The following is an 11,604-nucleotide window of genomic DNA, read 5'->3' on the forward strand; positions in this document are numbered from 1 at the left end:
GGGAAAACCCCAAGACCAGGTCAAGGCTCCTCTCCAGCCACTCCCCATAATTGAGGTCCCATTTCAGCGAGTAGCTGTGGATATTCTGGGTCCTTTCCCAAAAAAGACGCCCAGAGGAAAGCAGTACAAACTGACTTTTGTGGACTTTGCTACCCGATGGCCGGAAGCAGTAGCTCTAGGCAACACCAGGGCTAACGCTGTGTGTCAGGCCCTAACAGACATTTTTGCCAGGGTAGGTTGGCCCTCCGACATCCTTACAGATTCAGGATCTAATTTCCTGGCAGGGACCATGCAAAAACTGTGGGAAACTCATGGGGTGAACCACTTGTTTGCCACCCCGTACCACCATCAAACCAATGGCCTGGTGGAAAGGTTTAATGGAACTTTGGGGGCCATGATACGTAAATTCGTCCACGAACACTCCAATAATTGGAACCTAGTGTTGCAGCAGTTGCTGTTTGCCTGCAGGGCTGTACCACATCCCAGTTTAGGGTTTTCACCGTTTGAACTTGTGTATGGTCACGAGGTTAAGGGGCCATTACAGTTGGTGAAGCAGCAATGGGAAGGGTTTACACCTTCTCCAGGGACTAACATTCTTGACTTTGTAAGCAACCTACAAAACACCCTCCAACACTCTTTAGCCCTTGCTAAAGAAAACCTAAAGGATGCTCAGGAAGAGCAAAAGGCCTGGTATGACAAACATACCAGACAGCGTTCCTTCAAGGTAGGAGACCAGGTTATGGTCTTGAAGGCGCAACAGGCCCATAAGATGGAAGCATCATGGGAAGGGCCGTTCACAGTCCAAGAGCACCTGGGAACTGTGAACTACCTCATAGCATTTCCCAATTCCTCACTAAAGCCCAGAGTGTACCATGTTAATTCTCTCAAGCCTTTGTATTCCAAAGACTTACAGGTTTGTCAGTTTACAGTCCAGGGAGATGATGCTGAGTGGCCTGAAAGTGTCTACTACGAAGGGAAAAAAGACTGTGGCGTGAAAGAGGTAAACCTCTCAACCACCCTGGAATGTCTGCAGCGGCGACAAATCAAGGAGCTGTGCACTAGCTTCGCCTCATTGTTCTCAGCCATCCCAGGATGGACTGAACGGGCATACCACTCCATTGACACAGGTAATGCTCACCCAATTAGAACCCCACCCTACCGGGTGTCTCCTCACGCCCAAGCTGCTATAGAATGGGAGATCCAGAACATGCTACAGATGGGTATAATCCGCTCATCTACCAGTGCATGGGCATATCCAGTGGTTCTGGTACCCAAACCAGATGGGGAAATACGCTTTTGCATGGACTACCGTAAGCTAAATGTGGTAACTCATCCGGACAACTATCCAATGGCACGCACCGATGAGCTATTGGAGAAGTTGGGATGTGCCCAGTTCATCTCTACAATAGACTTAACCAAGGGGTACTGGCAAGTACTGCTAGTTGAACCTGCCAAGGAAAGGTCAGCATTCGTCACCCATGCGGGGGTGTATGAATTTAATCTCCTTCCTTTCGGGCTGCGAAATGCACCCGCCACCTTCCACAGGCTGGTAGATGGTCTACTCGCAGGACTGGGAGAATATGCAGTTGCCTACCTCAGTGATGTGGCCATTTTTTCAGACTCCTGGCCTGAACACCTACTACACCTGGAAAAGGTCTTTGAGCATGGTATAGGAGCAGTTCTCATGCAGGAAGCAACGGATCACAACTTCCATCCTGTCGTGTTTCTCAGCAAGAAACTGTCTGAGAGGGAAAGTCACTGGTCAGTCAGTGAAAAGGAATGCTACGCCATTGTGTACGCCCTGGAAAAGCTACGCCCATATGTTTGGGGACAGCGGTTCCAGCTACAAACTGACCATGCTGCGCTAAAGTGGCTTCATACTGCCAAGGGGAACAACAAGAAACTTCTTCATTGGAGTTTAGCTCTCCAACATTTTGATTTTGAAATTCAGCACATCTCAGGAGCTTCTAACAAAGTAGCTGATGCACTCTCCCATGAGAGTTTCCCAGAATCCAGTAGTTAAAAAGTGTTCTTAAAATGTAGAAGTCTGTTAGTTATATACTTAGTGGTATATGTAAAGGTGCATGTGTTGTATTAATCTGTTTATTTTAAAGTTCTAGGAGGAAATCGCCGCGAGTGAGGTTCCCCACTGTCTGCAATTTGGGGGGCGTGTCATAAACAGATAGCTAAGGGTTAATGTCTCTTTCATCTGGAAAGGAGTAACCTGAAACACCTGACCAGAGGACCAATCAGGAAACAAGACTTTTTCAAATCTGGATGGAGGGAGGTTTTGGGGAGACCACAGTGCGCCAGGCACTGTATAGATTCCTGGCTGGTGGCAGCTTTACCAGGTCCAAGCTGATAACTAAGCTTGGAGGTTTTCATGCTAACACCCATATTTTGGACGCTAAGGTCCAGATCTGGGAAAAATGTTATGACAACCTCCTGCAGGCGTCCTTGCAGAGGGTCTTCTGATCCCACTTCTTCAGAGGACCCGAAGCCGCGGGACCAGCGGATCCTCCACAGGCAAACAGCCGGAGGCAGCCTGCCTGCCGTGCTTGGGGCGGCAAAATCCCTAGAGCTGCCCCTGCTCAAGTGACAAGGATTCCATCACTTCCCTAAAGAATTCCACAGCCTGAGATCTCACTGTCAGTAGCAAAGTGAAACTGGGCACTTTCTTGAGAGTTCCTGTATGACTAATGTCTAATATGACTGCCAGCATAGCCCCCTTCATTTTAGCTCATCAGTTTCACTACTGAACTCAGCTGTAACCAATGAGTAAAGAATGAAAATAATGGAAATAAAAGTTTCCTGAACGTTAACAACATACTTCAATGTGAATTGAAGATGCTCTTTACCTTTTGGCATCAGATTCTCAATTTGGCCCATCTTACTGTAGTATCTTACTCTGGACAGTGATTATATACATTCTCAGGTTGTTGCAATTTCTGCTCCTCGGGCCTCGGGTGTTGCAGTTAAGTCACATAAGACATTTTCAACTGCAGACAATAATAATCCAGTGTCACAGAAGATGATTTTGCAAGCCCTGGAAATATGGAACCACTATGAAAAAAATGACTTGTGCTATGCTCCTTAAAAACCACATCCACTCAAGCCTCAAATCTAGACATACTCAAGTGATTACTATTTACAGGTACTGTAAAATTACCAATTTAAATTTTGACCTCTTAGTTCACTTTAAAATATAAAATTATACAGTATATTTCAGGAGATGTAAGTTTCCAATAAGCAGTAAAATATATCATGCCCAATTTTTGCTTCAAGAAAAAAAAATGCAAATACTGTACATACAATAGATGTATGTGAAATTTTTCCATCACGTAATAATAAGATGTATTCTCTCAATATACTTGACTGATTACAATTTCATACTGTGAGAAATATAGTTTTTATACCCACATGAAGAAACATTTTCCACAAACATAAGCAATTATATATATTTTAATCACTAATATCTCACTAATATATATTTTTCATTTCTCATATTTCTGGCACTCATTTAAACATGAAGAGTACTAGCAATAGATTAAATTCATGCAGTTTAGGTTAAGTCTCATTAAATGGGATTTGTATGGGGCATCATGAAACAAGAGGGTGCTGTCTTCTGGTCTTCTTATCAAGCAGCTGTCGCCATGAGATCTAAACACCTACAATGCAATAGATCAGATATGAGTGTTGCACAAACAGTGGTAAACTGGAAAACTCATTGACACAACACATGGCACTGACAACCGATAAATCTAGAGAAACCAAGGTAGAAAGGGAAAAGACAACCATTCTAGTTGTAAAAGTCATCATAGGAAGGAACCCCCAGAGGGTCACACAGAATAGTCTAGTGTTACCATCAACATCTACCCTAGAGAAATATACTATATGTTTGTATTTAAAAGCAATGGCCTGAGGCTCAAAGTTTGAATCTGCATTTGGACTCTAAGCTCAGGGGTAACTGTCTTACTAAAATAAAAAGTATTTCTGAACTCTGGAAAGTCTATGGACCAGATTTATTGGCTTGTTCTGTTACTTTTTTACTGCTCAGGAGGCTGTCTAACTCCTTAGCTGGGGATACCCACAGTGTGGCATAGAGCTGGTATAGTTGGTTCCCTACATCTCCCTCCTGACATTCCCCATGCAGAAAGCCCAACAGGGAGGGAAGTAGAAGTGGCTGAAGCACAGTGAGGTTCTTGTTGCATTTCAAGTTACTGTAAATAGTCTGTGTGTCTACACTATAGATAGGGTGACCAGATGTCCTGATTTTATAAAGACAGTCCCGATTTTTGGGTCTTTTTCTTATATAGGCTCCGATTACCCCCCACACCAGTCAGGATTTGTCACACCCTAACTGCAGAAGAAAAAACAACCCAAACCAAAAAACATGGCAGCAAAGCTCAGAGCGATGGTCTACTGAACCACGATCAAGGGCTTGTGCTATGGCACTAAAAATAGCCATGTGGATGTGGTGGCTTTGCAGACTGGGGAGAAGAGTGGGCTTCAGAACCCGAGCTTAAGCCTTGTGAGATCAAGTCTGTGGACTCAGATTCAGACTCACAGCTGAAAGGGGATTTTTTGTTGTTTTATTTTTTTGCAGTGTAGACATACACTAAGAGACTTGATAGTAATGTACATGTCTTTGAACTTTACTGGCTGAGTGATAGAACAATGATCAAAATCCAGAACACAGCCTTCAGCCTGAGAAGTCAGACTGGATGCTGCGGAGATGTAAAATGGACTAGTGAAGAAGAAGTCTTCCCTCTCAAGTTGTGGAGCAGCTGCAGAGCTTATAGGGCATTTATAGGGACAGCAAGATCCTCACAGAAGTTTATTCCCCCGAGGTACCACAGGGAGCTATTGCGGAGCTGAGCCAAATGTGCCTACCCCATCCAGAGAACCCTTGCAAAGTGAAACCATACTTCATCCACAGCACAAGGGCCTTGCATAGCCATGGAGAAAGGGCTGTATTGTCCCCCATGTGAATATCCACACTAGCCTCATTAAACTCCACGGACCAGATCCTCAGCTGGTACAAGCTGATAGCTTGAAGAGAGCTATACTGATTTCTATTAGCAGAGGATCTGACCCCAAAACTCCTTTCCTGGCTAAGTCTTGTCCTGATATGCACTGGGTTCACCGAAAAGCTTGGGATGGATTTTTAAGTGGAACAACCTCTTCTTCAATTGTCCCCAAGCCCTGGGCAGATAGCAGGAATGGGTGTGTCCAGTAATTGAAAAAGTGTTTCAGGTTGCATAATCCTGCCTTAACTAAATGGTTATTGTTTGGCAATCCAAAGGGCATAATATATTAGAAGTCTGCTGAAATGCTCTATTTTATGGCCAAATATTGTGTTCAATATATAATACTTATCACATTAAACTGAAAGAGGTATGTCAGTATAGATTTGTTCTTCTGATTTTTGTATTGATATACTGAGCCTGATTCTCATTTTTTGCAAGGCTACTTTACATTGTTCCAACAGCGTTAAGGGGTCTGGAAATGTGTGTGAAGTACCCTTAGTGCAAATGAGAAACAAGCCCACTGCATCTAGTTAATACTGTTTCATGATTAAAAGATATGATAGGTTTCTGCTTATGTTTACATGTAGCGTGAAGCAAGAACACTGCCATATTTTCCTGCAAGGGACTATATATGCGTCTCTTTCTGTAGAAGCATAGTTTTCTCTGAAATTTTAGGACAGAGTGTAGTCAAAAATCCCCCACACACACACACACTTTTTTTTTTATTTCTGTGCTGAGATGGGACTTAAGGGGAATAGCAGCCACAGAGAGTGATAGTGCCGTCTCGATACCTGGGCACTCCTAGTTCACATTGATGCCGGGATGGTAAGTAATCATGAATATGCTTTAGGCAGCTCACATGCTGTAGAACATTTAGTAAAGGAAAAATTTATTATTTCTTCAAAATGAATTTGGTGATTTTAAAAAATGCCAGATTGATAGAAGTACAACATGGGCAACAGCTGTATTTGTTTTCCCTTTCTGGCTTGCCAAAGTCTGTTTTGGATGGACCCTTTATGTGGATCACAGTTAAGCACACCTTCCACAGTCTTGTCAATATGTGAGACTATCAATAAGGGAACCATTAGTTCCAGCTATTCTGCGGGTGCATTTTGCGTATAGATGCTAAGGCCACACATTCATATTATACCGACAACTGAACAGTCTCAGAACAAAAAGACTTTCAGTTCTTAGAGATGATATTTCGTTCACACAATGCAAAATTCTCATGAATACTTATTCATGTAAACATGTTTGTGAAGCAAAACTTGGTTTTCCTTCTGTAGGATGTGATATGTAGGATATATATTTTAGGTGTTGGGACATGTAAAAGGATGCCTCCTTGTTTATCAAGAAGGAAGAACAGCCAGGTGATAACCTGATCAGGTGAATAACTGGGTCAGCAGTTCCATCAGGTGAACATCTTGGTCAGAAGTCCAATCAGGTAAACAACTGAGTCAGAAAACTAATCTTGTTAGGCAGGAAAGTGTTTATACAATATATAATGAATAACTTTGTAACAATGTACTTAAGGTGAGCACTTGAATGTGGGCATGCGCTTGCATTTAACAGTATGCTGTACCCTGTTTCAGAGGACAGATCATTCACTGAAGCAGTGAGTAAATGACATACTTCTCCAGCTCAAGAGTCTCTCTGTGAACCTCTGCATTCTGGGTAGTGGGGAAGACACCTTCTCCTGTTTATAAAGGCCTCAGTCATCCAAAGAAGGAGTAGGAACAATATAATGGGATTTGGTGACTAATCATTAACCATAAAATAATGAGTAGCAAATAGTCCAATATTGTCAAAGGGTGAAATTCATCCCTGTACAGAGGGCCAGCACAAGGTCCATGCTTCACTTGGGTTTTACTAAAAGCCCAAATGGAATTTAAGACATACACAGGCTTGTATTGCCTCTCTGCAGAAAGGTGAATTTCACCCTAAATGAATAGCTTATGAACAGCCTTTACTGTAATTCACTTGTATAAAGTGTTCATTGAACAAGTCTGAATAGCAGATAAATTTGTGGAAATCAAAGTCTATTCACTGGTAATTCATAATTGAAAAAAAAAAAGGGCTGCATCTCTTGGACAAATTGTTCACAATGAACATTTCGTCCACCTCTGTAATTAGCTTGAGGGATAAAAAGTGTTGGAAAGATCAAGAAGCTGGCAATAGACATATATTCTATGCTGCATTCCTTCAAAAGGCATGGATTCAACATTTATTCCAATGAAATGAAACAATTTAACAGTTACCTCCAAACATCTGTCATTCATATGCTTTAACATTTCATAAGAAATTATTCATATCGAAAGGAAGAAATCCTAAAACCAGGTTATACCTCATTAGGTTCATTAACTGTCACACTAACATTATAATATAAATCATCCTATCCCAATTTTCAAGAATAGAATTAAACATTTAAAAAAAATCAATCCTGATGCAGTAAAAACACAACTCCATAGTTATTATCACTGCTATTATTAGCAAACCTCATATATCTTCCATGTATTCAAATCACCTTTAATTAATCTTTATATTGCGAGATAAATCCCATTACAACCGATCCTTTCTATCTTATCCCACATCTTATCTATAAAAGTACCCTTGTTAATAGTGCTACAGATATTGCCTATGTTATATCAGAGTTCTACTAATAACCCTTTAAGGGGGGAAGGTGCTTTCTCTTGTAATGTATCCAAATGTGCATGTTTTAAGGAAACTTACGCTTTTTACCAATCCTTCATACTTTCAGGGTGTGCATAAGGGGGAATAAGCAGGGGCATGAGCCTCCAATAATTGGCAGGGGCAAAGAACTCCTCTGGCCCTGGAGCTGTGGTGGGGAGAGCAAGTTCCTCCGGTGCCAGGGCTGCAGCAGGCAGAGAGAGCACTGCCCAAAGGGCTGCGGCAGGGGCACAGAACATGCTACTCCAAAAGTGGGCAAATTTAAATTGCTGCACAGGCCCCTGCTTACTTTGGTTGCCACATTATGATTTTGGAGGACCCAACTGGCAATTTTTGAATGTCTGGAGTTGACTGTACTGCATAATGAAACTTCTTACAGGAGCAGCCAAACCATAAAATGTCAGGACAAATACTAATAATATTAATAACTGCAGCGAGGCTGGTCTAGTGGTCCCCTGATCAAGTAAAGAAGTTCCATCTCTGGCAATGACTCATCTCTCTGCTCTTGGACAATTCACTTAACTTCTCTTCCTCATTTTTGACATCTATAAAATGGAGATAGTGGGCCAAATTCAGTGCTGGTATAAACCCATTGGCATTTACACTGGAGCTGATTTTAAGAAATAAAAACTTGCCTATATAAAATTTCAGGACCATAGCTATTTGTGAGAATAAATTAGACCATGCTCACTTGTAGAATGCTTTGAAGATACAAATAATAGACCCTGATTCAAAACGCTTGATCAGCATTGCCCAGAACTTTGAAAAAGTTTAGATTCAGATCAGAATTTTGAAGACAGAGCCCAGCTCTAGTAATTCACCATATACATTCACTTTAAAGGCTCTTAAGCAAAGTAAGCATTCATGGGATAAGAGAGATGGTCCTCCTGTGGATCAGTATCTGGTTGAAGGATAGGAAACAAAGGACAGGAATAAATGATCAGCTTTCACAATGAAGCAAGGTAAATAGTGAGGGCCCCCAAGAATCTGTGTTGGGACCTGTGCTGTTCAACAGATTCATAAATGATCTGGAAAAAGGGGTGGACAATGAAGTGGCCAAACTTTCAGACTATACAAAATTAGTCAAGACAAATCCAATTCTGACTGCCAAGACTTACAAAAAGTGATCTCGCAAAACTGGATGACTGGGCAACAAAATGGCAGGTGAAATTCAGTGTTGATAAGTGAAAAGTAATGCACATTGGAAAACATAATCCCAAATATACATACAAAATAATGCTGTCTAAATAAGCTGTTACTACTCAAGAAAGAAAGATATCTTGGAGTCATCATGGATAGTTCTCTGAAAACATTTGCTCAGTGAAGCAGAAGTCAAAAAACTACCAGAATGTTAGAAACCATTAGGAAAGGGATAAATAAGAAGACAGAGAATATCATAATGCCACTAGATAAAAATCCATGGTACACCCACACCTTGAATATTGTATGCAGTTCTGGTCATCCTATCTCAAAAAAATTACTAGAATTGAGAATTGCAGAGAAGGGCAATAAAAATGATTAGGGGTATAGAACAGCTTCAATATGAGGAGAGATTAAAAACAGGGATTGTTCATTTTAGAAAAGAGACAACTGAGGTGACATGACAGAGGTCTATAAAATCATGAATGGAGTGAAGAAAATGAATATGGAAGTGTTATTTATCCCTTCACATAACACAAGAACCAGGGGTCACCCAATGAAATTAATAGGAAGCAGATTTAAAAGGAAGTACTTCCCCGTGCAACACACAATCAACCTGTGGAACTTGTTGCCAAGGGATGTTAAAAAGGCCAAAAATATAACTGGGTTAAAAAAAGAATTAGATAAGTTCATGGAGGAGAGATCCATCAATGGATATTAAAGATGCAATCTCATGTTCTTGGTGTCCTTAAAGTTCAGGGCTGCCCAGAGGATTCTGGGGGCCTGGGGCCATCGGTGGCAGGCGGCTCCAGTGGACCTCCTGCAGGAGTGCCTGCGGAGGGTCCGCTGGTCCCACGGCTCTGGTGGAGCATCCGCAGGCACGCCTGCGGGAGGTCCACCGGAGCCGTGGGACCGGCAAGTGGCAGGGGGCCCCCCGCGTGGTGAAATGTCTAGAGCCGGCTCTATTCGGTGGCGGGGGGCCCTTCCGTTCTGGGACCCGCCGCTGAAGTGCCCCGAAGACCCGCAGCGGGGGCCCCCCGCCGGCGAATTACCACCGAAGCAGGACCCACCGCTGAAGTGCAACCCGCTCTTCGGCGGTAATTCGGTGGCGGGGGGCCCCCCGCCACGGGTCTTTGGGGCACTTTGGCGGTGGGTCCCTGAACGGAAGGGCCCCCCGCAGCCGAATTACCGCCGAAGACCGGGTTGCACTTTGGCGGCAGGTCCTGCTTCGGCGGTAATGCGATGGCTGGGGGTCCTTCCGCCCAGAAGCGGAAGGACTCTCCCGCCAGCGAAGACCGGGAGCGGAAGAAGCTCTGGGGCCCGGCCCCGCAAGAGTTTTCTGGGGCCCCTGAGCGAGTGAAGGACCCCTCTCCAGGGGCCCTGAAAAACTCTCATGGGAGCCCCTGCGGAGCCCAGGGCCTGGGGCAAATTGCCCTTCTTGCCCCCCCCCGGGCGGCCCTGTTAAAGCTCTGCTTGCCATGAGCTAGGACTGGGTAACCGGGAACGGATCATTCGATAATTGCCCTGTTCTGTTCCTTCCCTCTGAAGGATCAGGCACTGGTCATTGTCAGAAGACAGAATACTGGGATAGATGAACCATTGATCTGATCCAGTATGGCCCAATTGTATGTTCTTACGTTTATGTTTAGGTACAGCAGACCAATGAACACAATTAAAGCATTTTATTTTATCTATTTACCATCATGTTAAACATTTCTGGTTGTAGATGTATTCCCAGTCTCTGTTAAGGAAATGCCCTTTATACCAATAATGCCATGACTAATAAGTTGAGCTTGGATTTTCAAAGGATCCTCCGGGAGTTAGGTACCCAGTAAGATTTGGGCACATAACTGCATTATGCTCCTTACAAAATCTGAGCCTTAATTTAGAAATTTCCATGCTCAAAGTCTTTAGGAATAAAATGATCACCACCTGTCCACCCAAACATAAAATAATACAAAAATGAGGTACACAAGTAAACAATTCTTAAGACTTGTTTAAATGATGCATGGATATATGTTAGCAAAAATAACATTTTCTGTAATCTCTGTTTTACAGTGCAGAAATGTTTATGACAGTAATTTATCAACAAATGTAAAATAAGGCTAGACTAGTGCAGGACAGAGGTCAATTTGGATTAAAAATGAAGAGTGATCTCCTGTAATCAGGAAAAGTTGAGAACTATATTTGGAAGTCTGTGTTGTTAGTTATGAAGAATAACCAAATCAAGAGGTTTCATCAGAACCTCAGAAATCCCCTGAAAAAAATTCTTTACAAGCATTATTGATGATGTCTCCATAAATCCAAAAGCAGAGGTAGAAGTAAGACATTAAGTCATTTTTTCAAAAGATTAAAATTGGTCAGGAGAATGAATCATCAACATTGTATCCTGTCCTTTCATCTGCATACTAAAATTCATTGCACTTAAAAGCAATGTGATTTCAAAGTATGTTCTGTTGGCCGATTAATCTTTTTTTATGTTAACGGGAATCTGCTTAATGTCCATTGATTCATTGCAAATTACTTAATTTAATAATTGTTGTTAAGACAGATTTTGGAGCAATGTTAATTAATAGAAGAAAATGATACGTATAGGCGGAGGTCTATACTGTGACTGGACCTTACTCAGATACTATCAGAGGATGGGATTAAGATGGAGCCTCCTCCCCTTTTCACAGTCTATATAAAGGTCTAACATCTTTGCAATTCATATGCTTGAGGGAGTGTTTCCCCCTGTAAAGCACGT

The sequence above is a fragment of the Gopherus flavomarginatus genome, chromosome 5 (assembly GCF_025201925.1).
Source record: "Gopherus flavomarginatus isolate rGopFla2 chromosome 5, rGopFla2.mat.asm, whole genome shotgun sequence".
NCBI lineage: Eukaryota > Metazoa > Chordata > Testudines > Testudinidae > Gopherus > Gopherus flavomarginatus.